The following is a 25,364-nucleotide window of genomic DNA, read 5'->3' on the forward strand; positions in this document are numbered from 1 at the left end:
TATTTTTGTGTATCTTCATTTCAAATGGTTTGTGATTTGATTCTCTGCAAGCTATCTTTCTTGTCTAAGTTGTTGCTATTAAGAGTTCTTGAGTGTTAGCATGGTGATTGATGAAAATTTGATTAAGTGGTGTCGGTGCAGCTATTGTGGATGATTCTAATGTACTTGTTGTTTTTTCGTAATCATAACCTATTTTTCTTGGTGGTTTGCATTAATCATTGTGCATGTTCTTGATGATCTTATCGGTCCAATGATATTCTTTGCATTCTGCGGTATTTTTGATGGTGTAACATATTGCAATTGATCTTGATGAGATTTCTGGTGGTGGTGTGCATTCAAGAAGTTGATTTAGGTCCATGCTATGTTGTTTATGATATTGTATTGGTCTAATGGTATATTTATGTATTGTGGTATAATTTTGTAATTAAGTGTTAAGGGTTTGGTCGACCTTGTAGTCAAGGTTGATTTGTATAAATAGATGTTATATTTTTGTAATTGGTGGTTTGATTATGTGTTGGCATTGAGTCTACATTATCAGAGAGTGGTGTATGTGCAAATAAGTGAATTTACCTTTTGGTGTGGTGTATTGAGTAGAGAGCATTGTAAAGAAGACATATGAGCTTAATGGGAACTGCCATCAAGCATTAGCATATACTATTCTTTGGAGTTCATTTTTACCAGATTGCAGTCTGAATATCTTTGTAAGGTAGTGAACCTTTCTTGAGGGTTGTATCCTTCTAGGTCATTGATTTTTGAGCAGTGAGCTCTAGGCAGTGTGCCCAAATGCATGTGGATTCCCCATTGTAATATTTACACATACTACTGCAGAGTATTATCTCATTGTGGGTAGGTTCCCACCATGGTTTTTCCCTTGAATGAGTTTTCCACATCAAAATATTGGTGTTATATGTGTTGCTATTATTTTTGTTTTCTTTCTTTCTGCTACAGTTGATTAGATATGAGATAGTGCTTAATTTTTTTAATCCAGTGAGAACTGATTCACCCCCCCTCTCAATTTTCCTTCCTTGTTGTTGCTAAAATCTGTTACTCAATATTTATGTTGACATGAAGGACAAAGGATAACAACTAAAAGGTCAAAAAAAATTTGCATTGCAAAAGAAAGAATGCTTTACCCAGGCTTTTGAAAGATTCTTTTATACTTCTGCTTCAATTCAAGAAAGAAAGTCTTCCAAGAGTTTATTACCAAATGGAGACTCAAGCTCAAATAGTCATTCTTAAGTATTTCATCAACTGCTTCTGATAAGGAACCGAGAATAGAATGGTTATGTTCACACTTCTTAGCTTCAATAAGGAGACTACAAAGATGTTCTAATGTAGCCTCAACAATCTCTTTTACTTTCAAGAAAACATTCCTGACTGCAAAGAATTAATTTTCTTCCTTTGTTCACCATCCACGTTGCTGAAAACGTCAAATGATTTTCTCATGAAATTTAATTCAGATTCAATAGAATCAATCTTAACTTAAAAATTTTCAATAGCTATCGGCCATTGGAGACAATATTTGCACACTCTTCTTGCTTCTATAACACAATCTCTTGTATTCTTAATGTCTTATGATAATCTCTTCTAAGCATATGCACACTTCTTTTCCATATCATCTTGAACATCATCTTCTGTAATAGATGCTATCATAAGAGGCTTCTTAGAATGATCTTTAAGCATTTCACATAGAACATCTGACAAGATATCTTCAAGATCACTAAGAACAATATTGTTCTAGACCAAACACTCAACTAGAACTTCTTCAATCAGATCTTGATCATAGGAGGGTTGCCCAAGCCATAACTCTCCAGTCTTCTTTATTCCATCAACTTCCTTAAGCATACTCAAAATTTTCTCAACACTACACGGGTCATCTACCTCTTTACTACCTTCATCAAAAACCAAAATTCCCTTAGCCACTGAAGGTGGTTTCAGATTATCTGAGGAAATCATTTCTTTTTCTTCTTCATCAGTTCTAGAGAGGATATATCAATTCTTCTTTTCAATCCTCTATTGCTAGAGGAGGGACTCTCCTCAGAAGCACTGATGCTTCTAGGAAATAGACCAGAGAACAACTTCTTCTAAAGGTTTATAAAGGTTTATAAAGTGATTCTTACATTCTTGATCGTTTTCATCAAAACAAGCTAGATATCTGAAAGTTTACTTCCCAAAAGAGACATTTGATTTCCATACTATATTCTCTTTCAAGGGTAAAGCTCTTGTGAAATAAAGGATTAAGCACATAATCAAAGAACCAAACTGAAAATAATATCCTTAATCTTTTGTCATCTTAGTATTTTTTGGCTAATTGTGTCTACAACTCACATAAATCAAAGTTTTTGCCTTCTTTCAACATTTAATGAGCAATATATATTGTAATTGCTGAAATGGATCCTTCTCTATTTTTGAAATAGATTTTATAAAAAATTCCATATGCAACATACCTCACAACTGGGTTGATGATAGTGTCAATTATTAATGCTCGTGGATCACCTGTGACACTAGTTAGTGTTTCAGCTTCTTTGTTCTTAATTGATTTCTTTACCAGAATAGGTACATTATCACATAGACCAAAAACTGTATGTATTACTTCCTTCAAAATTTGATAAGGCTTGTTCAACATCATATTATCATTCTCAGTACAACTCAAAAGAAATTTAATCATGTCCTCATCTAAAAGCCATGGAATTTTTCTCCAAACATCTAAACCCTTATGCCCTTAATCTTTGATTTTCTACAATCCTTCACTTGACAAAGAATTTCCCAAATTTCTGATTTCTCATGATTATATTCCTCTAATTTAAATTTTCCACACTCTTACTAAGCTAGATTTTCCTGCAACTGACTTCTTAGAATCCATGGAGAAAAGATGTGAAAAATACCTTTTATGCAAACTTCTCTTTGAATCTCATTCTACTCTCCAACTACTCTTCTCTTCAAATTCTTTAATGTATGATGCCAAACTAACCCAAAAAATAGATATTTACCTTATTCAATGTGCCTAGGGTTTTGCCACCAAAATATGTCTTATCATAGTGACATCATCCAAATTTTATATTTCACCATACACAATCCATCGAAGTGGATACCAACAATGCCAACAATATAATCCACCACATGCATCTCTTCCATTTGAGGGGGTACAAATAGATTTATCTCTAAATCTTCCCCTAATCCGAAGCTATTGAATCAATTTTCGGAGGAAGAAGCACCAATACTAGACTCAGGTGCAACAAAATTAGTTGTTTCTTTCCTTCTCCATATCATAGAATTCTTCTTCTTAAGTTCATTTGATTTTAGTGGAGCATTCACATTCTTGCATTTGTTAGCAAAATGTCCATACTTGTTGCAATTGTAATATTTGATATTCCTCTTTCATGAATTCACCAAATTCACTCTAGATCTGCACTAATTAGCATTGTGACCAAATTTATAGCATATGTGAAAATAACCTTGAAACCTAGCTTATTTATCAATGATCCATTTACTCCATTCACTAACTATCTATAGTTTCTATTCATGACTTGATTGCTGCAATTATTAGCCTTATATCCAAAATTTCCACATGTAAAGCGTTGAGTATTCTGATTTACACTATGCCTGCAATTTACATCTTTATGTCCAAAATAATTGCATTGAAAACAATAGCCATTAAATGATGAGTACCTTTGAGCATTAGGTTGCCAAATCTGAGTTTTTCTTCTAGCAAGTCCAGGATTCTGAACTTTGTTCAAATCTCCAAGTTTCTTCTAAACTCCCATCTTTTCCTTCCCTTTACTTTTGTCATTCAAGATTCACTAGGGAAACCTAATCCTTCCTTGTGATATTTCTGCATTGATAATAGTTTGTCCAATAATGCACTACATTCACTAAATTTTTCTTCTGACTTCATCTTCAATAATTCTTATTCTAGCTTCCCATTCTCTTCAGTATTTAGATTGATTGTATCCTTCAATATTTCTTCAAATTTCCTCCTTTCTTCAATCTGCAAATTTAGATTCACAATAGTCTCATTTGCTTGCTTCAATTCCTTGTTAACTTCTAGATGCCCTGCTTTGAACTTCTGGATTTGATCTCTCATCTTCTTCACTTATTCATTTTCTACTTTAACATTCTCTTTCAAGTCCTCATTCTCTAATTCCACACTCTCTAGACCTTCAAGGGTTGTCTTCAATTCTTTATCCAAATAATATTCTCTATCTATATCCATAGGAGCCATCTATTCTGTTCGCATTTTTGATGATTATGTTGTGATTGTCATTGATGGACACACACTTGTATTGAGATCATTTTTGTATGTATAAGTTAAAGCTCAACCGGTACATGTTCCAACTGGTATGATGCATTATAGTCCTTAGACTATTTGTGTTTTGTAGAAAGTGATTACCGATCTAAAGCGGTATGTTGACCCCAAGCGGTTCGAGGATCTCAAGCGGTACGAAGGATCAAAGCAGTAGAACACATATTTCCTAGTCTTCATTTTGTCAAACCGGCAACCGGTATTTTGCTTGAACTGGTATTTTGTATGAACCGATAATACTCTGTGATGAGTTACCAACTAGCATTTTGTGATGAGTTACCATCCATCGATTGTTTGATGGTGCCGACACTTTAGCGGTGCTTTTTGTGTCGTGTTACCAGATATGTCTAGATACATTGAACCTAGGAAATTGTATTGTAATCCTATTGGACCGACATGAAATTAGATTCCTTTATAAGGACATCATGTCTAGGGTTTTAGGTTGTTGATGCGATTGATGTTGTTGCTAGGGTTTAAGGTGGTTGAGGAGTTAGAGAGAGTATGAATGTGTAGAAGATTGAAGTAATGTTGGAATGCATTAGGAACGAGATATCAAGGATCTAACGAAGCAATATGTGCTATTAGCTAGATCATTCACTTGTTGATTACTCACATCTTCAACAAGTCTGTAGCCCTTAACCGGGTAGGCCCAAAAGCCTCTTGTAAATCCTCTAACAAGGTGGTTCACATCTGTGGATCTAAAATCCTCTAGCAAGGTAGTCTTTAATCGGACTTATCTCCTAACAGAGATTGAGATTCCTAACTGGATCCATTCTGGTAAAGAACATTGTAAGACCTTAACCTGTCCTTAACTGATCTGGTTCCTATTCTGCAGATAGTTACTTGTGGGTTCCATCTCACCGTGGTTTTTCCCATTTGGGTTTCCATGTCAAAATATCTTGTGTTATGGTGTTTGTGCTTCTATAGGTGAATGCATTATTTTCTATTTGGTTTGCATGTGTGCTAAATGGTTTGTCTGCTAAACTGTTTTACCAGTTTACTGTTAGTCTTGCAAAGTGTTTAAGTGCAAAGATTTTTGGCATACTAATTCACCCCCGCTCTTAGTATTCATCAATTGGAATCAGAGCCTACCTTTCTATAAGTTTAACCACTTGGAAAGAGATATGGGAGAATACACATTGAGGGAACTTACTCATCGACTCACTCAGTCAGAGCAAGCCTATGATGATCTTATGGTCAAATATAAGGCCTCTCAAGAAAAGTGTCATGCCCAAAATTTAGGACAAAAACGGAAAGATTTTTTTTTTTTTAAATACGATTTAATTAACAAGTTTTCTCACACGACAAGCATAAATGTATTTGCCATATCTATATTCGAGCTAATTCTGAAATGAACCAAGCATCGATTATTGTTTAATTTTATTTGCAGAAATCTAACTGGTCTAATTTTATCTCCACAAGATACCTAGTCCTTAAATTTTATTAAACCAATCACGTTAAAGAAATAGGAGAGGAAGATTAATTCAATCTCCAATATGACTATATAGTCTAAACATCCATTTAAAAATTTTAATGCTCTAATTAAATTAACTAAGGAAAAATTAAGTATTTTTCACATTAAATACCTTTAAAATTATAAGACTAGGCTTTATTCTTAAATTTATATATATCTCTTTCTTTTACTTCCTATTAGTATTCATACTGAGGTATTTAAACATTTAAATCTCTATTAAATTCTTACTCCAAAAATATAACCAGAATTATATATATATTAATCCTTTAAAAATACCTTTCCAATATAATAGTCAATATGCCTTCCAACCCTAATTAGGGATTTCTTTTTTTTTTCTATAAATTTATGGCTCTAATTTAATTAATTTAAAACATATTATTTTACTTACCCTAGCCCTACCCGAGCTAGGGTTTAATCTTTTTTTTTTTATTACCATTCATTTACCACAAGGCCGAAACCCCATGGTGGTGGCCATGAAATTTTTTTTGGATGCAGGTTTATAGAGGAGCGACGAGGAGGGTTTCCAAGGCAGCGGCGCGGCCATGGCCACCCACTGTGCAATGCACAGTGTTCGGCCTTGCCGCCCATTGTGCAGCGCACAGTGCGCGGCACCGCCGCTCACTGTGCATTGCACAGTGCGCGGCTTGCCGCCGTTCACTGTGCGATGCACAGTGCTCGGCCCCCTCGTTTTGTTTTATATTTTTTTTTAATTTTATATTTTTTTTATTTATATATATATTTCTCAAGGCTAATTTTATATGCAAATTTTTTTTTATAAAAGACACAAAATAATAAAGAAATCTCATAATGCTAAATTAATATATATATATATATATATATATATATATATATATATATATATATTTGGTAAATAAACTTAGGCTCTCTTTTTCATTTGTTTTATGAATATAAGGATTAGAAGAAATTTCTATGTGTTTAACACTGATTGTTTTTTTCTTTACTGAATATTATCAAAGGCAAAATTTATGTTATTGCTGGAGATGAATAAATTTAATAAGATAACAACAAAGTAATAGTTATAGATTTATATCTTGCAATAAAATAATCATAGAAATCAATAACTTAATAGCAACTAAAAAAAATAATCTAAAGTTTAATAAACTCAAATTTAGAAATTAGAAGAGATGAATGCTTTGATTTTTACTCTTAAACTTAATTGTGAAATTTCGTTCTTGCTACTATTATTTTCTAGGATCCAAAAAAAAACTTAGATCTCACAATAGAAAAATAAACTGCAATATTCACCTTTAAAACAACATGCATTCATTCATTATAATATTAACAATAAGTACTATCCATATTTTTTTTTCTGCAAGAAGAAAGAAGGTAAAAATTAATTAAAGAGCTGATTTTCTTTTATATTTCAAAAAAAACTTTTGCATGCAAATCAAAGCAACCCTTTTCTTTTCAAAGTAGAAATAGAAACATATCTGGCTTTTTACAACTCTATCGATATTCTACAAAATTACATGATGTTCCTTTATTAAACTACAATTTTAAATCACATGTCTTATCTCAAAATTACAACTTGCCTCTCATTCAACGAATGAGGGTATTTTTCTACTATCAAATTTAAACAACTAACTGCAAATGGATTTAAGTATCTTCAACAATAATCTTCTGCATCTTTTCACGATTCCTATTCTCTTCTCCTGACTTTCCTACATAATAAATCACAAAATGACCACGGAGTGCTCACCTCCTAGCCTAGGCTAACTGGTAGCCACCCCCGAGCTCAGAGAACCAAGTCCTAGACGGGTAACAAACAGGAAAACACATAGAAGGCAAAATACATATAGATTTTCAGACACACTCCCAACTTGGCTTCACAGCACCACACTTTGGTGATGACCTTTTTAAGGGTGGTAGTGGACCAATACCCTGAGGAGAACTGCAAGTATGAAATAAACAAGTAGCCACCTCATGGCACAATAAATATATCAAGAATCTCAACCCCTTATTCCTTATGCCCCCTGTTATCACTGTTTTTAAAATTGGGTTCTTTTCCCATAATTGGCTATGGTTCTTTGAAAATATTCGTAGGGTGTGGCCCCAGGTGTCTCAGCTTTGTTCTAAACCTAGAGGGTTTAAGGTTTTTCTAAGTTTTAGGCTTTATCTTTTGTGTTAAGTCCCCTGGTTTCTATTCTGACGTTACTTTATTTCACTTAAGTCATGGGTCGCGGGGTCGTAAGAAGTGTCCCCCCTTGCTATTTACCTAGGCGGTCATGTTGATTATTTGAAAAAAATTTCGCCTTTTATTATTTCCTTCTAAAGTGTCGGGCCCAGTAAACATTGATCAACTTGGGGAAAGATCCGACGGTTGGTGCTATTTCACAAGGGCTAAGTTCTTGCCTTTTAAGGCTGCGAAATAGCGAGGATTAATATCAGCCGTCCATGTGTCATGCGGAGGAAGTGAAGGTTGCGGCTGTCAAGAAGGTGGGGCCCCCTCTACGTGGTCTTCTCTGGCGTATTAGAGGGCAGCACGTGGCACAGGTTGCCACAGTTAGCATGTTGAGATCAAGGTTCAAAAGTGGGCCCCAAAGATGAGTCAGCTCACAGGTGGAGGTGACCTGGCAGGGACGGCTCTTACAATTCATTGAGACCCCGTGGCCCCTTCCAGCGAATGAAAAGTCGACAGGTCAGCTTCGAAGATGACAGGGCGCCAGGTGTCCGTGGCGTGTTCGTGGGCCCACCTCTTCTGAAAACTCCTAACAGGGTTTAAATGCCGAGCAAGTTGAGATAAGATCTAACGGCTCGCGCTATTTCGCAAGGGTTAAGTGCTCATCTTTTAAGGCTGCGAAATAGCGAGAGTTAACCTGGACCGTCCACGTGTCTTGATGACACGCGGTCTAAAAGGCCACTGTGGGTCCCTGTAGTGTATGCTTGACAAATAAAAATGTGACAGGTCAGCTCCGAAGATGACAAGGTGCCAGGTGTCCATGGCATGTCCGTGGACCCACCATTTCTGAGATAGACCTGCTGAGACTAAAGTGGGGCCCCCATGGTTCTTCTTCCGGCAAATGACAGAGCGACAAATCAGCACAATGGATGACTAGATGCCAGATGTCGGTGACGACGCAGCGGGCCCACCATTCCTGAGGACCTTTTTACAGATTAAAAGGTGATCAAGTTGAAAGATGATCTAACGGCCCGCGCTATTTCGCAAGGGCTAAGTGCTTGCCCTTTAAGGCTGCGAAATAGCGAGAGTCAACGAGGGCCGTCCACGTGTCATGATGATGACATGGCAAAAAGAGAAAGACACGGGCCCGCCACAGTATAAAGGGCGACATTCAGCCAGTATCAAAATAGAATGTGAGGGGATTTTCTAAGCCAATGGTCGGATGCCACGTGGTATTATGTAGCCAATAAAAAGACAGGACTTAGACTAAGGACAAAGCCGTCAAAATGAAATTCACAGAGAGACACTTGCAGAAAGACTGCGACCCGTTGGAGCTAAAATATGAATTCTCATATGAATTCAATTTTGAAGGGACGGCCGAAGCATGCGGAATCAATGTTACAGTTAAGGCCCAGAGTACAAGCATTTGATTTCCTAACAACCTTGTAAGGATACCTTTTAAAAGGATTTTTGCAGAGGAAGCAAACGCAGAGTTATCTTTTATAAAAACAGAGAAGGCGAATTGGTTGCAGAGCGAATTTCTTTGAGTAAGCATCAGGTTTTTTCTTATTTTGCAGCCATTCTTGTGTTGTAATAAGTGAAATTGTTCTCGTATAACAGAAGTATTTTCAGAAGTAATATTTATCTGGTTGTATTGCAAATGGCTCCTAAAAGGGAATTTTCTGGTAAAGTTGATTATCTTGAAAGAAGTGTGTGTGATGACTTCTTAGAGCAGTTGACGCTGTCAACCAACCAGGCCTCTAAGGCCAAAGAATTAGTACCCAGGGCTCCCCGACTGAAAATTGGAGAAGGATTATATGACAAGGGTAATTGGTTGAGAGACCCACAGGTTGGGCTGTCTGGGTTGGGGTTATTTAAAATCGGTTTTGGAATGAGGAATTCTCCTGCTCCTCAAAATAGCATTTGGGAATTAGATGTTGGGAGATTGGTAGTCCCAGGGGTGTTCATGGATACAGATTTGTTAACCCAAATGGCATTGAATTATGATTCAGTTACCAGGTGTATCCGGGATGTGAATGGAAAAACCCTCGTGGAGATAAATGCAGAAGAGCTGAGAAAAGCGTTTGGGCTTAGTGAGTTTACCAATTTCTTGGAGCCTATAAACTTCACACAATTAGCTCAGGTATACAGGGCACAGAGGACTCATCTCAGGAATGGGCCTCTCAAAGAACTTTTTCTGAAAGTAGGGGGGTTAGCAGTTGCAGGGCCCAATACACAAGAGCCTTTTTCACTAAGTATGTTTACCTTAAGGGCAAAAAGGATGTACTGGGCACTTTGCCAAGTTCTAGGAGAGGATGCTGAATCTAATATGCCAAATCATTATCTGTTAATGATTGTTCAAATTCTGAATCCTTCTCTTGCTATTACATTTGATTATGCCTCCTATATTGCTGATGCTATCCATGGAGGATTGATGGGGATAAAGAATGGGAAGGTGGATAGGCCATTTGGGTGGTATTCACTATTGATGCACCTCTTCCTCTTCAAAGGTGGAGATTATTTTGCCAGTGGAATGGACCTGGTAAAAGAAAAGGAGGGAGAAAAGATGCCGGTACAATTATGGAGTACCGTATTGTCATGGGATAGAGAGGATGCAAGTTTTCTAAAGTTTGATAAATACTTTGCATCCAAGATAAGGACTCTTCTTTGCTCTGACAATCCACGAGTCCCCAAGGTTCTTCTGGAATTCTTAAGACCAAAAGAATTCGCAGAGAATGTCAAGATTGTTCATAACTGGGGTGATATGTATTTGTATCCAGTGTCCATAGTGTTTAGGGTCTTTGGTTTCAGAGGCACCCCATTTTTGTTACCATACTAGGTCCCCCTCAAAGTGGGAATAGCTGAGATTTTCAGACAAATTGGTGACTTGCAAGAGGCAGAGTTAACAGGCCGAGGTAAAGGGACTATTTTCCCTACAGCTACAGTAGCCCACCAATTTGTAATCACCAAGGGAGGCTGGAAATGTTTTGAGGATTTCCTTAAACCCTACCATTTGTCCACTGCAGTGTCTAGATGTGCTGACCCGGAGGACTTCTACAATGGTGTATTCCGGAAGAAAGTAGCATGCAGAGGTAGGCCTCATCAATTCCACTTTCCTGAAGACTTAATCAGGAATGAATTTGATTTAGATGAACAGGAGTTGAGGAAGGAAAAATGGGTGGCTTACAGGAAGGCCCTGGATTTTGTGCATCAATTTGATGCCAGCTATGACCCATTGTCTAGCTTCTTCCCATTGGAAGAAAAGATAAAGTTTTTGATCATTTGTTTTGAGGATGTGATGCAGACAATAAAGGAGAAAAGGAGAGTTGTAATTAAAAACAACCCTAAGAAAGCAAGAATAATTTTGGGGAAATCAGCTCCCACTAAAGCCATCCCTCCTGGTGATTATACCCTGCATAAGAAAGCAGGTTACAGTGTGTTGGTGTCTGCAACAGGGGAACCCTCTTCATCTAAAGGGAAGAGGAAAGCACATGAAGTCATTGACATCCAAGACAACCCAAAGAAGCAGAGGGTGGGGAAGGAAGTGCAATCAGATACACCCTTATATTCCCCATCCCAATCCCCTCTCCACATTGGAGATGAACAAGCAGCAACTGAATACCTCTCTCAGTTGGGTAGTTTGGGGGAGATTGCATATACATATGATGAAGTGGAAGAGGGGATGCCAGAAGAACCCACTGAAGCACAAATGGACATCACCTCGACTGAACTCAAAGGCCAGGAGTGGGATCCTGAGATAAACAAGGCCACTAGTGCTTTTCTAGCAGATGATAGTTTTGTAACATCTGAAGCATTCATGCAGTTTATATGGAAACAACATATAGATAAATATAATGCTAGATGTGAAACAAGAAAGGCAGAACAACCAAATAAAGATCCAGCCTCGGTGGAGGAAGAAATAAAACAGGAGATGATGGAAGAATTCAAAACCATCACTCCTGAACAGGGGAGAGATTTAGTAGCACAAGCTGGAGTGCTCATTTTGCCAGAATGGAATATTGCTGATGCTCTGGTGCTGGATGCAATGAGGAAAGAAACCAAACCCATGGAAGGGGTTACATTCAGTAAAGACAATGCTGCTCTAGTCATGTGGTCCCTTAAGAGAAATGAGGACAAGAAGGGTAAAGACACCACAGGGACAAGTCACATTGGCGGATTGATGGTCAAGAGAGTAGAAAGTACAGGGGTAGTAGAGGCTGCTAGCACAGTGTTGGAGACTGCCAAATTTAGTGTTGCAGTAGCTGAGAAGGATGCTAAAGAAAAGGAGGCTCTCCAGCTCAAATTGGAAACGGTCTTGAAAGCTTATGACAGTGCCAAGGAGGAAATAAGAGGCAAGGAGAGTATCATTGCCAAATTGCAGAGCCAGTTAGCAGGACAACGTCAACAAGGTGAGTCTTCAACATTAATGATCACCTCTTCTCCTGCAAGACCTCCACCTACTAGCCCCATTATTGAGCTCCCACCATCTCCTGCACCTTCCAGCTCTCAGATGATAGAGATAACTCCCCAAGAATTGGAGAGTCTTAAGCAAACTCAGGCCTATTATGCAGGGAAGTATGAAGAAAAGATCAAGGCCACAGTCTCCAGTTTTGCAGACACTATAAATGCTTCACTCCTTCATAATAGTGTAGGAAAAGTCATGGAGATATGGACTGAGTTGAGAAGAGATAAAGTCATATTGACACCCATTTTTGACAGATGGAGGCCTAGGGAGCAGGATTTGGAGTTCATGTGTGTTTCCTGTGATGAAGCAAGAGCTAACCCTATTATCAAATCCACTTCTGATATCACTAAGAGTTTATTGCAATTGGCAACAGAGGTGGATAATGTGGAAAGAAGGATTAAATTGCTTAAAAAGGAATACACTGATCAGGTTTGTGAGTTACTCCCAGGAATTTTTGCCAATCCAGATCAGCTGAAAGATAAGCAGATATGGCTCAATGAGATAAATGCTAAATTGTCAGCAAGGGTCAAGGGAATTATTGATTTGGATGATACCTCATTTTTTGTTATAACCATACAGGAAATAGAGAGAATTAAATCACACTACAGTTTTCTTAACTCAGAAGTCAACAAACTGAGGAATTCTTGGAAAGGGTTGACTAAGGTTAAAAGTGATGTGATGAATTTTGTATGGCCGACCGAGGAGACGTATAGTGAGTGGAGAGTCAAATATTCCACTCGAGATCCGGAGCAGTTAGAGAGCGTCCCCGAAGAGCCAGAAGAGGTTGCAACTGAACAACCCGTCCAACAGACTGCTGAAGAAGCTGAAAAGAGCGCATAACTGAAATTGTAACTTCTTCAATTTTTGAAGTAATTGTAACAAACTTTCCTCAAGAAGTCCGAAGCTTTGTGCATCCATATTGTTATAAATGGATACCAGGACTAGAGAGAAAGGGATCACAAAATTTTGTAAGAAAACGCTGCAGAAATGTTATCTGAGCTTTTCCAAAGTTTAATGGAGAATCAGACTTTTGTAAAATCTTTTTCAAATGAATATCAATATACAGACCGTCAGTTTTGAGTAAAGCTCTGTGTCGTCTTCAAATTTGTCCTTAATTGTATTTATTCTTTCATTCAGAATAATCTAGGATTTTTCTGTTTGAATGGAATTGTAAGGCAATCTAAGTATGGGTGTTTCTAGCTTTTCTCTTTAGAAGGGAAATTAAACAGGCATGACCACTCTACTAGTAAATACTTTAGGATAAACTTTGAATTTTGAGGACCATAGCTTATTTTGAAGTGATTAAATTCTTGTTGATGCTAGGCATTTACAGGGATAAATGGAGACCAAGTTGATGGGAAGTATAGAGATGTTTTATTTCAGGAGTTTTATTTGAGTTTGAGTGACTATGTAGCCTTGGATAAAGCACTGGTACTAATCGAAGCTGTTTATTGCATGCTTTGTTGATCAAATATGCTGAAGTCGAGTATTGTTTCATTCTTTGTTTTCAGTTGTTTTTCAAGGTGAATAAACTCACTGGTTTTCTAGACTGGTTTGCTGTGGGTTTGTTGCTTAAGAATGTGAAGTTAATTCACAGAGGGTATACCCGCCTGGGCTTAAGGAAGAGCCCGAAGTGTAGAAGGTCTAACCAAACCTTGTCATATGTTGTCTCTGAAATCCTTTTATCCTTGATGTCTTCTCAGCACCCATTTTAGATTATATTATTAAAGGCATTGAAGGGGAATCAGATTTTGAGAACAACAAAAGTGGCGACTCTGTTGGAGACAGTTATCACAAAGATATAGACACAGAATCTGTGCCAAGCTTGTGGAAAGTATTGTTGTGTTTGTGAGTAAGACAGCTTGCGTTTATATTTCCCATAGTTTTGTGGGTGGCGACTCTGTTATTTTTGAACCAGTCCTTGTGAGATATAAGCTTTCTAAAATAAAGATGAACAAGATGCAAGGAAATAAGCATACAAGATCATTCATGAAGAAACATCCTCGTGAAACCCTGCAAGAAGGTTTGCCTGAGCAATCACGAAGAGGCCAGAAGAGATCTGTGATGCATGAGCCGTCAAATGCTGCATGGGTGCAGAAAAACAACAATACTGGTAAGATGCCTGACCGACCTGTTTATGCAAAGTCAAATTCATCTTCAAGAGATTCGGATCAGGATATTTTAGGTTTTCATTCAGGATTGTTTGGAAATATTGATGATATGCCTATTTTAAGTCGAGATTTATCACATGTTAGTGTTTCTGCGAAAGATAGAACTAGTTCAAATGCTATTAGGCACTCTGTTCCTAGGACAATAGATGGGAACATTAGTTTGATTGATATAGATCAAGTTAATGTATCGGATTCTGAAGAAAACTATCCTGATGAGGATAAAATGTCCCAAGAAATTGAAGAATTAAATAAAAGAGTTCATCATTTAATATCCTTGAGGGCCCAAAAAGAGGCAAATAAGGAAAAGGAAGTTAAAGCCAAAATGATGGAGAGAGATAGGCTTCTTAGATAGATAGCTGATCTTGAAGTCCTTGCCAAGGACAAAGAAAAGAGTGATCAAGAAGGCCCGGTGATCAGGGAAATCTTAACCCCTAAGATCAGACTAGTTCCTAAGTCAGTAGCCCAGCCAAGTAAAGAAGTCCCTAATGATTCCCAACTCCCTAAAGTTAATTTAAACAAAGGGAAACAGATATGGGTAGATGATGGAGTAGAGTCTAAAACTGCAAAAGGGATTTCTCATAGGATCCTAGCACATGAGAGAGAGATGGAAAGGATGAGGAAGGAAAAGGAAGACCTCCAAATGGAGTTGGAAAAGGCTGAGTTAGAAGCTGCAAATCAGGAAGTTAAGAGAAAGATTAATTACCTAAAAGCTCCCCCTATTACATTCCCATCAGAAGATCTTAGTAAGCCTAATCCCCAACAAATTTCTCTCCCTCAGGTCAATATCCAACCAGCAGTGCACACTAACATTGCCTCACCAAGCCACATACCTTCAGATAAGCAGTACACCCAAACATCTCAATCCCCAATCCCAAAAGCTAAAATGATCATGGGGAATAATAGTACTGTGTCTCCTTTTCAAAGAAGGCTGATTAATCTAGAACAATATAAGCAATTGTTTTTTGATGGGATCCCAGGGTATCCAAATCATGTTCCCACTGAGTTAAGAGACAAACTCCATAAATTTGTCGGGAACAATGCAGTCAGTGCTGAGGAACATCTCAAATATTTTGGGGATTTGATAAATGACTATGAGGTAGTTGATGAAGATGTGATTATGAAACTGTTTGTTCAATCCCTGGTTGATGATGCAAGAGATTGGTACAGAGGTCTTCCAGTAGCTAGCATAGGTTCATGGGAAGAGTTCAAAAATTGTTTTCAAGAACAGTATGGTGATAAGACTAATGTGAGTTTCATGCTGAATGAGTTCAATAATATTAGAAAATCTGAAAATGAAATAGTCACTGATTTTAATGCTAGGTTCCAAAAGGCTATGCATAGATTGTATCAAGTAATGAGGCTAGATGACAATATGTGCCTTAATACATATTATAATGCATTTGATTCCAAGATGGCTTATATTCTCAGAGATAAAAATCCTCATAACCTGAGGGATGCTTTTAGAATTGCCATAAATGTTGAAAGTAATAGAAAGGCATCTGGAAAATTAGGGAGGAGGACAGATGGAAGATTATGGCATGAAACCAAACAGCAACCTAACAAAGTTGCTAAAGAAGAAGATAAAATGGAAAAATTGGTTACTGCTATGAAAGATTTGACTGCTAAGGTTAACAAGAATGATAGACCTCATTACAACTGGCAAGATAGACCTCCTAGATTACATGACATGCCATACAATACAAATTGGAAGGATGGCAAACCCCAAGTTGAGAAGCCTAAAATTGCCCAAAGCCAAGACACACCAGATCCTTTGAAAGGCAAGACTGTTAATAATATAGAAAATACTCCCTGGTGTATTGCTTGTGATGGACCACATTCTCCTCACCAGTGTGCAGTAGCTCAAGCTCTGGAAGAATCCATGAGACCAGAAGCAGAGCTTGATATTAATATGTTTGAAACTATCATAGAAAGTGATGAGGAATCTATGCAAAGTGAGTGCAGTGATGTGTTAGATAATGAAAGATCAGTAAAAGGGCAGTTAGCCTTAGGCTGGCACCCTACATTGAATGTGGTAACAATTGAAGATGAAGAAGTTCATCTTAGGAGGCCTAGTGAAGAAGAGGTTAGAAATCTCACTAAGGCTGCAATCGCCAAAGCTAAACATAACTACAATCTGAGAAGCACCAAGAGAGATACTGATCAAGGTGAGCCAGGTTCCATGTTTGTAAAAGAGGTCACAAAGAAAGGGGCATCAAGCAGTGTTACTGCTACTGTTAAAGCTAGTCAAGAAAAAGAGGAACAAGTTAGAGACTTGCCTAGAACCACAGATGCCAAAAATGCTGGTGATGTACAAAAGGTGGAAATAATAAAAAGGGCCAACCAACTCAAAGTAGAAAAGGTTAAGACTAATATTGAACAGTGTAATTACTCCACATTTAATATGGCCCAAGCTTTAACTCAAATGAAGGTCACTATCCCATTAGTGGAGTTACTAAAGATTAAGGAACACAAGGATGCAGCTTTGTCTCTATTCTCTAGTATATCTGATGGTGATTCAGTATTACCCACTGGTTCAGATAAAATCGGGAAGGATCAAGAGTTCCAAACTCCAGAGGTATATGTTGGAACCACTATCACTCAGGAGCCTTCTCAGGTGGACCCTTTCTATGTTACCCTGCTGGTAAATAACCGGTTAATTAAAAACTGCATGATAGATTCAGGAGCAACTGCTAATGTGATGCCCTATGGTGTCATGAAAGAATTAGGATTGTCAGTGACTACTGTGTATGGGAAATGCTATGCCATGGATAACAGAGAAGTACCTGTGATAGGTACAATGAAAGATGTAGAAGTAAAAATAGCTACATTTCCTGAAGCTACTTACAAAATGGATGTTATTGTCACAGATACTAAACCCCACTATGGCATGTTACTTTCTAGGCAGTGGGCCGCAGCAGTGGGGGGAAATGTTCAATTGGATTTGTCTTATGCTACTATTCTTGTTGGTGGCAATAAGGTCAAACTATACAGAGAGCCACAAGCTCCTAAGGTAGTTGAAAATGTGGACCCTAGTATGCTTAACTGTATGATTGATGTAGATTTAGATAATTTCAGAATTCAGCCAGTATCACCTCAGTTGAAGAACACTGACCCAATTGTAGTTGAACTACAAGCACAGCAGTATGGATTGTGGCAAATGTATTTTGATGGAGCTTGTTCCAAAGAAGGGTCAAGAGCAGGAGTTCTTTTTGTATCCCCATCAGGTATAACCTTTAAATATTCATTCTTATTGGCATTCCAATGCACAAATAATACTGCAGAGTATGAAGCTCTGTTATTAGGACTTGAGGTTGCAAAAAGGCATGGAATCCGATTATTGAAAGTGATGGGCGATTCAGAGCTGGTTGTCTCTCAGGTAAGGTCTAAGTATGCATCCAAGAATGATAAATTGAAGCAATATAAGCATGCTGTTTGGGATGTTATTGAATATTTTGATGCCTTTTCTATCAACTGGATAGAGCGAGCAAGAAATATTATGGCAGATTTTTTAGCTAATGTTGCTTTAAAAAATGATGATGCAACACTAACTGGTATCTCCACTGTGGAAATAAAAGCTAGGCCTGCTATCCCTGATAATGTATATAACTGGCAAGTTTTTGCTGATGATGATGATATTCTTAGGTTCATCCAATGTGTTGATGATTATGATGGACAAAAAATTGATTGTAATGCATTGGTGGAAGTAGTGGATGGCAGAGAGACAGTGTTTGGAAATGATATTGTCCAATTGGAAACCAACGAGATACCTAAAGGGTTGGTGGAGTTAGAAAGCATGTTTAGTTATAATGACAGTCATCTACACCAGCAATCTACCACCAAGTTAGAAGAATTAGAGGAGGTCAACTTGGGGACAGAATCATCCCCCAAGTTGGTATATATTGGAAAGAAGCTACCTCCTCATTTTAGGACTAACCTAATCAGTTTACTGAAAAGGTATAAACATGTTTTTGCTTGGTCTTATGAAGATCTAAAGGCGTATAGACAAGATCTTTTTCAGCATGAAATTTCCTTACTTCCAGATGCTAAGCCTTTTAGACAGAAACAGAGACCTATTAACCCCTTGTTAGAAACAAAATTGCAACAAGAATTGACTAAATTGAGAGAAGGGGGGATTATCAAACCCATCAGACATTCTTCATGGGTGTCTAATTTGGTCCCAGTGAGAAAAAAGAATGGAGACATCAGATTGTGTGTGGATTTTAGGAATCTGAATGTTGCTTCCCTAAAAGATAATTATTCATCTCCAAACATGGAAGCAATGCTACAAAGAGTGACAGGTTGTGATCTTTTGTCCATGATGGATGGTTTCTCGGGATACAATCAAGTGCTTGTAAAGGAGTCTGAACAGTTTAAAATAGCTTTTACTACTCCATGGGGAACCTATGTATATGTGAGAATGCCATTTGGATTAAAAAACGCAGGGGCTACATTTCAGAGAGCTATGGATGTGGCTTTTAAGGAATTCATTAATATTATTATGGTGGTTTACCAAGATGATTTAACTTGCTTCTCAAAGAAAGCTGATGATCACTGTGGACATTTAGAGAAGGTGTTTGATAAAGCCTTGGAATTTGGTGTATCACTGAATCCCAAAAAATGTCATTTTGGGGTCACTGAAGGAAAATTATTGGGACATATAGTTTCCAAGGAAGGAGTAAGAATAGACCCTGAAAGAATTGAAGAAATCAATAAGGTGTCTGAACCAAAAAATGTGAAAGGAATTCAGTCCTTTCTAGGCAAAGTGAATTTTGTCAGGAGATTCATTGCCAACTTTGCTGAGATAGTAAAGCCTATTGTCAAGTTGCTCAAGAAGGACACCAAGTTTCACTGGGATCAGGAAGCCTCAAAAGCTTTTAATGAGATTAAGAAAGAAATCCAGGAAGCACCAGTGTTGAAGTCCCCGGATTATGGTAAGCCTTTTTCTCTGTTTTCTTTTGCTTCATATCACACAGTGGCTGCAGTATTATTGCAAAAGGATAATGAGGGATATGATCATCCCATAGCTTTCTATAGCAAATCTTTGCAAGCAACAGAATTAAAATATGAAACCATGGAGAAACAAGCTTATGCCTTGGTTAAAGCTGTTAAAGCCTTTAGGCCATATTTGGTGAATGCAAATGTCACTGCCTATGTTCCACATGCTGCAGTTAAAGATATTTTGTCTCAATCTGAGGTCACCGGGAAGAGATGTAGGTGGATCAATAGAATTCAAGAATTTAATCTGGAGATAAAGATTACTAAACTGGTGAGAGGGTTAGGTTTGGCTAAGCTCATGACTGAGTCAAATCTTATGAATGTTGAAGTACACAATGTTGAGATTAAAGATACTTTGGTTACTAGTATTGAGAGACAACCATGGTACACAAAGATAGTCCAAATATTGAGGGGTAATACGCTGCCAGAAGGAATGACTCACAACCAGAAGAGAACTTTAAAGCTCAAATCCCAAAAGTATGTCCTCATTCAGGGTGATCTTTTTTGGAGAAAAAGAGATGGGGAGTTACTACTGTGTTTGGATGAATTTCAAGCTAAACAGATGTTGAATGAAATGCATGACGGAGTATGTGGAGGTCACTACTCAGTTAGGACTACTGCTAGTAAAATAATACGGGCTGGGTACTATTGGCCTACCTTGTTTAAAGATACTCATGTATATGTTCGAAGATGTGATTCATGTCAAAAATTTTCTTCTAAGCTCAAGTATGGAGGAGCCCTACCACTAAATCCAGTCTCTGTAGAAGCTCCTTTTGTCCAATGGGGTATTGATTTTATTGGAGAAATTGCTGAGAAGTCAGGAAGAGGTCATGGATGGATTATAGTGGCCACAGATTATTTTACTAAATGGATAGAAGCTATTCCCACAAGAAGAGCTACTAGTAAAATTGTTATTGATTTCTTGATGGATAATATTGTGACTAAATTTGGAACACCTGCAAAATTGGTAATGGATAATGCTATGTGTTTCAGATCAGAAGAATTTCTAGGCTTTTGCAATAGTCATGGTATACTTATGTCATACTCATCACCTTATCACCCTCAGGGGAATGGACAAGCAGAATCTAGCAACAAAAGCTTGCTAACTATTATCAAGAAGATCTTAGAAGAAAACAAAAGGTCTTGGGATCAAAAGTTGAAATTGGCTCTGTGGGCGGATAGAATAACAGTTAAAAAATCCATTGGAATGTCACCTTTTGAGTTGGTTTATGGTACCCAAGCCAGATTACCAGTAAATAACCTTCTTCCAGTATATAAGTTTTTGCAGGAAGAGGATATGGAAATATCAGAACCAATGGAAAGCAGAATGATCCAAATTGTAGAGGTGGAAGAGCTTAGAACCTCTGCTCATAAGAAAAATCAAAAGCTCCAGCTACAGTCAAAGTATCTTTTTGATAAAAGAACATCGTTAAGGAAGTTTCAAATTGATGACATGGTTCTTCAGTGGAATGCAAAAGGGCAAGATAAAAGAAAGCATAAGAAATTTGAATCACTCTAGATTGGCCCTTTTGTAATTTGTGACTTGAATGGTAAGGATTCATATTTTTTGAAGAATATGAATGATGAGATGCAGGAATTTCCAGTGCATGGACGATTCCTGAAGTTCTATTTCTCTTAATGTCCATGCACAGTCGGTCCTTTGTTTGTATATATTTTGCTTTCTTTCCTGTTTTCCTGGTTTTGGTCTGTGTTTTGGTTTGTTTCTCCAGAATTTCTGAGTTTTCTTGTGCTGATCTCGCAATCAACCATCCCCAGTCAGAGCTGCTGTTATCACTGTTTTTAAAATTGGGTTCTTTTCCCATAATTGGCTATGGTTCTTTGAAAATATTCGTAGGGTGTGGCCCCTGGTGTCTCAGCTCTATTCTAAACCTAGGGGGTTTAAGGTTTTTCTAAGTTTTAGGCTTTATCTTTTGTGTTAAGTCCCCTGGTTTCTATTCCGACGTTACTTTATTTCACTTAAGTCATGGGTCACGGGGTCGTAAGAAGTGCCCCCCCTTGCTATTTACCTAGGCGGTCATGTTGATTATTTGAAAAAAATTTCGCCTTTTATTATTTCCTTCTAAAGTGCCGGGCCCAGTAAACATTGATCAACTTGGGGAAAGATCCGACGGTTGGCGCTATTTCGCAAGGGCTAAGTGCTTGTCTTTTAAGGCTGCGAAATAGCGAGGATTAATATCAGCCGTCCATGTGTCATGCGGAGGAAGTGAAGGTTGCGGCTGTCAAGAAGGTGGGGCCCCCTCTACGTGGTCTTCTCTGGCGTATTAGAGGGCAGCACGTGGCACAGGTCGCCACAGTTAGCATGTTGAGATCAAGGTTCAAAAGTGGGCCCCAAAGATGAGTCAGCTCACAGGTGGAGGTGACCTGGCAGGGACGGCTCTTACAATTCATTGAGACCCCGTGGCCCCTTCCAGCGAATGAAAAGTCGACAGGTCAGCTCCGAAGATGACAGGGCGCCAGGTGTCCGTGGCATGTCCGTGGGCCCACCTCTTCTGAAAGCTCCTAACAGGGTTTAAATGCCGAGCAAGTTGAGATAAGATCTAATGGCTCGCGCTATTTCGCGAGGGTTAAGTGCTCACCTTTTAAGGCTGCGAAATAGCGAGAGTTAACCTGGACTGTCCACGTGTCTTGATGACACGCGGTCTAAAAGGCCACTGTGGGTCCCTGTAGTGTATGCTTGACAAATAAAAATGTGACAGGTCGGCTCCGAAGATGACAAGGTGCCAGGTGTCCATGGCGTGTCCGTGGACCCACCATTTCTGAGATAGACCTGCTGAGACTAAAGTGGGGCCCCCATGGTTCTTCTTCCGGCAAATGACAGAGCGACAAATCAGCACAATGGATGACTAGATGCCAGATGTCGGTGACGACGCAGCGGGCCCACCATTCCTGAGGACCTTTTTACAGATTAAAAGGTGATCAAGTTGAAAGATGATCTAACGGCCCGCGCTATTTCGCAAGGGCTAAGTGCTTGCCCTTTAAGGCTGCGAAATAGCGAGAGTCAACGAGGGCCGTCCACGTGTCATGATGATGACATGGCAAAAAGAGAAAGACACGGGCCCGCCACAGTATAAAGGGCGACATTCAGCCAGTATCAAAATAGAATGTGAGGGGATTTTCTAAGCCAATGGTCGGATGCCGCGTGGTATTATGTAGCCAATAAAAAGACAGGACTTAGACTAAGGACAAAGCCGTCAAAATGAAATTCACAGAGAGACATTTGCAAAAAGACTGCGACCCATTGGAGCTAAAATATGAATTCTCGTATGAATTCGATTTTGAAGGGACAGCCGAAGCATGCGGAATCAATGTTACAGTTAAGGCCCAGAGTACAAGCATTTGATTTCCTAACAACCTTGTAAGGATACCTTTTAAAATGATTTTTGCAGAGGAAGCAAACGCAGAGTTATCTTTTATAAAAACAGAGAAGGCGAATTGGTTGCAGAGCGAATTTCTTCGAGCAAGCATCAGGTTTTTTCTTATTTTGCAGCCATTCTTGTGTTGTAATAAGTGAAATTGTTCTCGTATAACAGAAGTATTTTCAGAAGTAATATTTATCTGGTTGTATTGCAAATGGCTCCTAAAAGGGAATTTTCTGGTAAAGTTGATTATCTTGAAAGAAGTGTGTGTGATGACTTCTTAGAGCAGTTGACGCTGTCAACCAACCAGGCCTCTAAGGCCAAAGAATTAGTACCCAGGGCACCCCGACTGAAAATTGGAGAAGGATTATATGACAACGGTAATTGGTTGAGAGACCCACAGGTTGGGCTGTCTGGGTTGGGGTTATTTAAAATCGGTTTTGGAATGAGGAATTCTCCTGCTCCTCAAAATAGCATTTGGGAATTAGATGTTGGGAGATTGGTAGTCCCAGGGGTGTTCATGGATACAGATTTGTTAACCCAAATGGCATTGAATTATGATTCAGTTACCAGGTGTATCCGGGATGTGAATGGAAAAACCCTCGTGGAGATAAATGCAGAAGAGCTGAGAAAAGCGTTTGGGCTTAGTGAGTTTACCAATTTCTTGGAGCCTATAAACTTCACACAATTAGCTCAGGTATACAGGGCACAAAGGACTCATCTCAGGAATGGGCCTCTCAAAGAACTTTTTCTAAAAGTAGGGGGGTTAGCAGTTGTAGGGCCCAATACACAAGAGCCTTTTTCACTAAGTATGTTTACCTTAAGGGCAAAAGGGATGTACTGGGCACTTTGCCAAGTTCTAGGAGAGGATGCTGAATCTAATATGCCAAATCATTATCTGTTAATGATTGTTCAAATTCTGAATCCTTCTCTTGCTATTACATTTGATTATGCCTCCTATATTGCTGATGCTATCCATGGAGGATTGATGGGGATAAAGAATGGGAAGGTGGATAGGCCATTTGGGTGGTATTCACTATTGATGCACCTCTTCCTCTTCAAAGGTGGAGATTATTTTGCCAGTGGAATGGACCTGGTAAAAGAAAAGGAGGGAGAAAAGATGCCGGTACAATTATGGAGTACCGTATTGTCATGGGATAGAGAGGATGCAAGTTTTCTAAAGTTTGATAAATACTTTGCATCCAGGATAAGGACTCTTCTTTGCTCTGACAATCCACGAGTCCCCAAGGTTCTTCTGGAATTCTTAAGACCAAAAGAATTCGCAGAGAATGTCAAGATTGTTCATAACTGGGGTGATATGTATTTGTATCCAGTGTCCACAGTGTTTAGGGTCTTTGGTTTCAGAGGCACCCCATTTTTGTTACCATACCAGGTCCCCCTCAAAGTGGGAATAGCTGAGATTTTCAGACAAATTGGTGACTTGCAAGAGGCAGAGTTAACAGGCCGAGGTAAAGGGACTATTTTCCCTACAGCTACAGTAGCCCACCAATTTGTAATCACCAAGGGAGGCTGGAAATGTTTTGAGGATTTCCTTAAACCCTACCATTTGTCCACTGCAGTGTCTAGATGTGCTGACCCGGAGGACTTCTACAATGGTGTATTCCGGAAGAAAGTAGCATGCAGAGGTAGGCCTCATCAATTCCACTTTCCTGAAGACTTAATCAAGAATGAATTTGATTTAGATGAACAGGAGTTGAGGAAGGAAAAATGGGTGGCTTATAGGAAGGCCCTGGATTTTGTGCATCAATTTGATGCCAGCTATGACCCATTGTCTAGCTTCTTCCCATTGGAAGAAAAGATAAAGTTTTTGATCATTTGTTTTGAGGATGTGATGCAGACAATAAAGGAGAAAAGGGGAGTTGTAATTAAAAACAACCCTGAGAAAGCAAGAATAATTTTGGGAAAATCAGCTCCCACTAAAGCCATCCCTCCTGGTGATTATACCCTGCATAAGAAAGCAGGTTACAGTGTGTTGGTGTCTGCAACAGGGGAACCCTCTTCATCTAAAGGGAAGAGGAAAGCACATGAAGTCATTGACATCCAAGACAACCCAAAGAAGCAGAGGGTGGGGAAGGAAGTGCAATCAGATACACCCTTATATTCCCCATCCCAATCCCCTCTCCACATTGGAGATGAACAAGCAGCAACTGAATACCTCTCTCAGTTGGGCAGTTTGGGGGAGATTGCATATACATATGATGAAGTGGAAGAGGGGATGCCAGAAGAACCCACTGAAGCACAAATGGACATCACCTCGACTGAACTCAAAGGCCAGGAGTGGGATCTTGAGATAAAGAAGGCCACTAGTGCTTTTCTAGTAGATGATAGTTTTGTAACATCTGAAGCATTCATGCAGTTTATATGGAAACAACATATAGATAAATATAATGCTAGATGTGAAACAAGAAAGGCAGAACA

The sequence above is a fragment of the Cryptomeria japonica genome, chromosome 1, assembly GCF_030272615.1.
Source record: "Cryptomeria japonica chromosome 1, Sugi_1.0, whole genome shotgun sequence".
Classification (NCBI taxonomy): domain Eukaryota; kingdom Viridiplantae; phylum Streptophyta; class Pinopsida; order Cupressales; family Cupressaceae; genus Cryptomeria; species Cryptomeria japonica.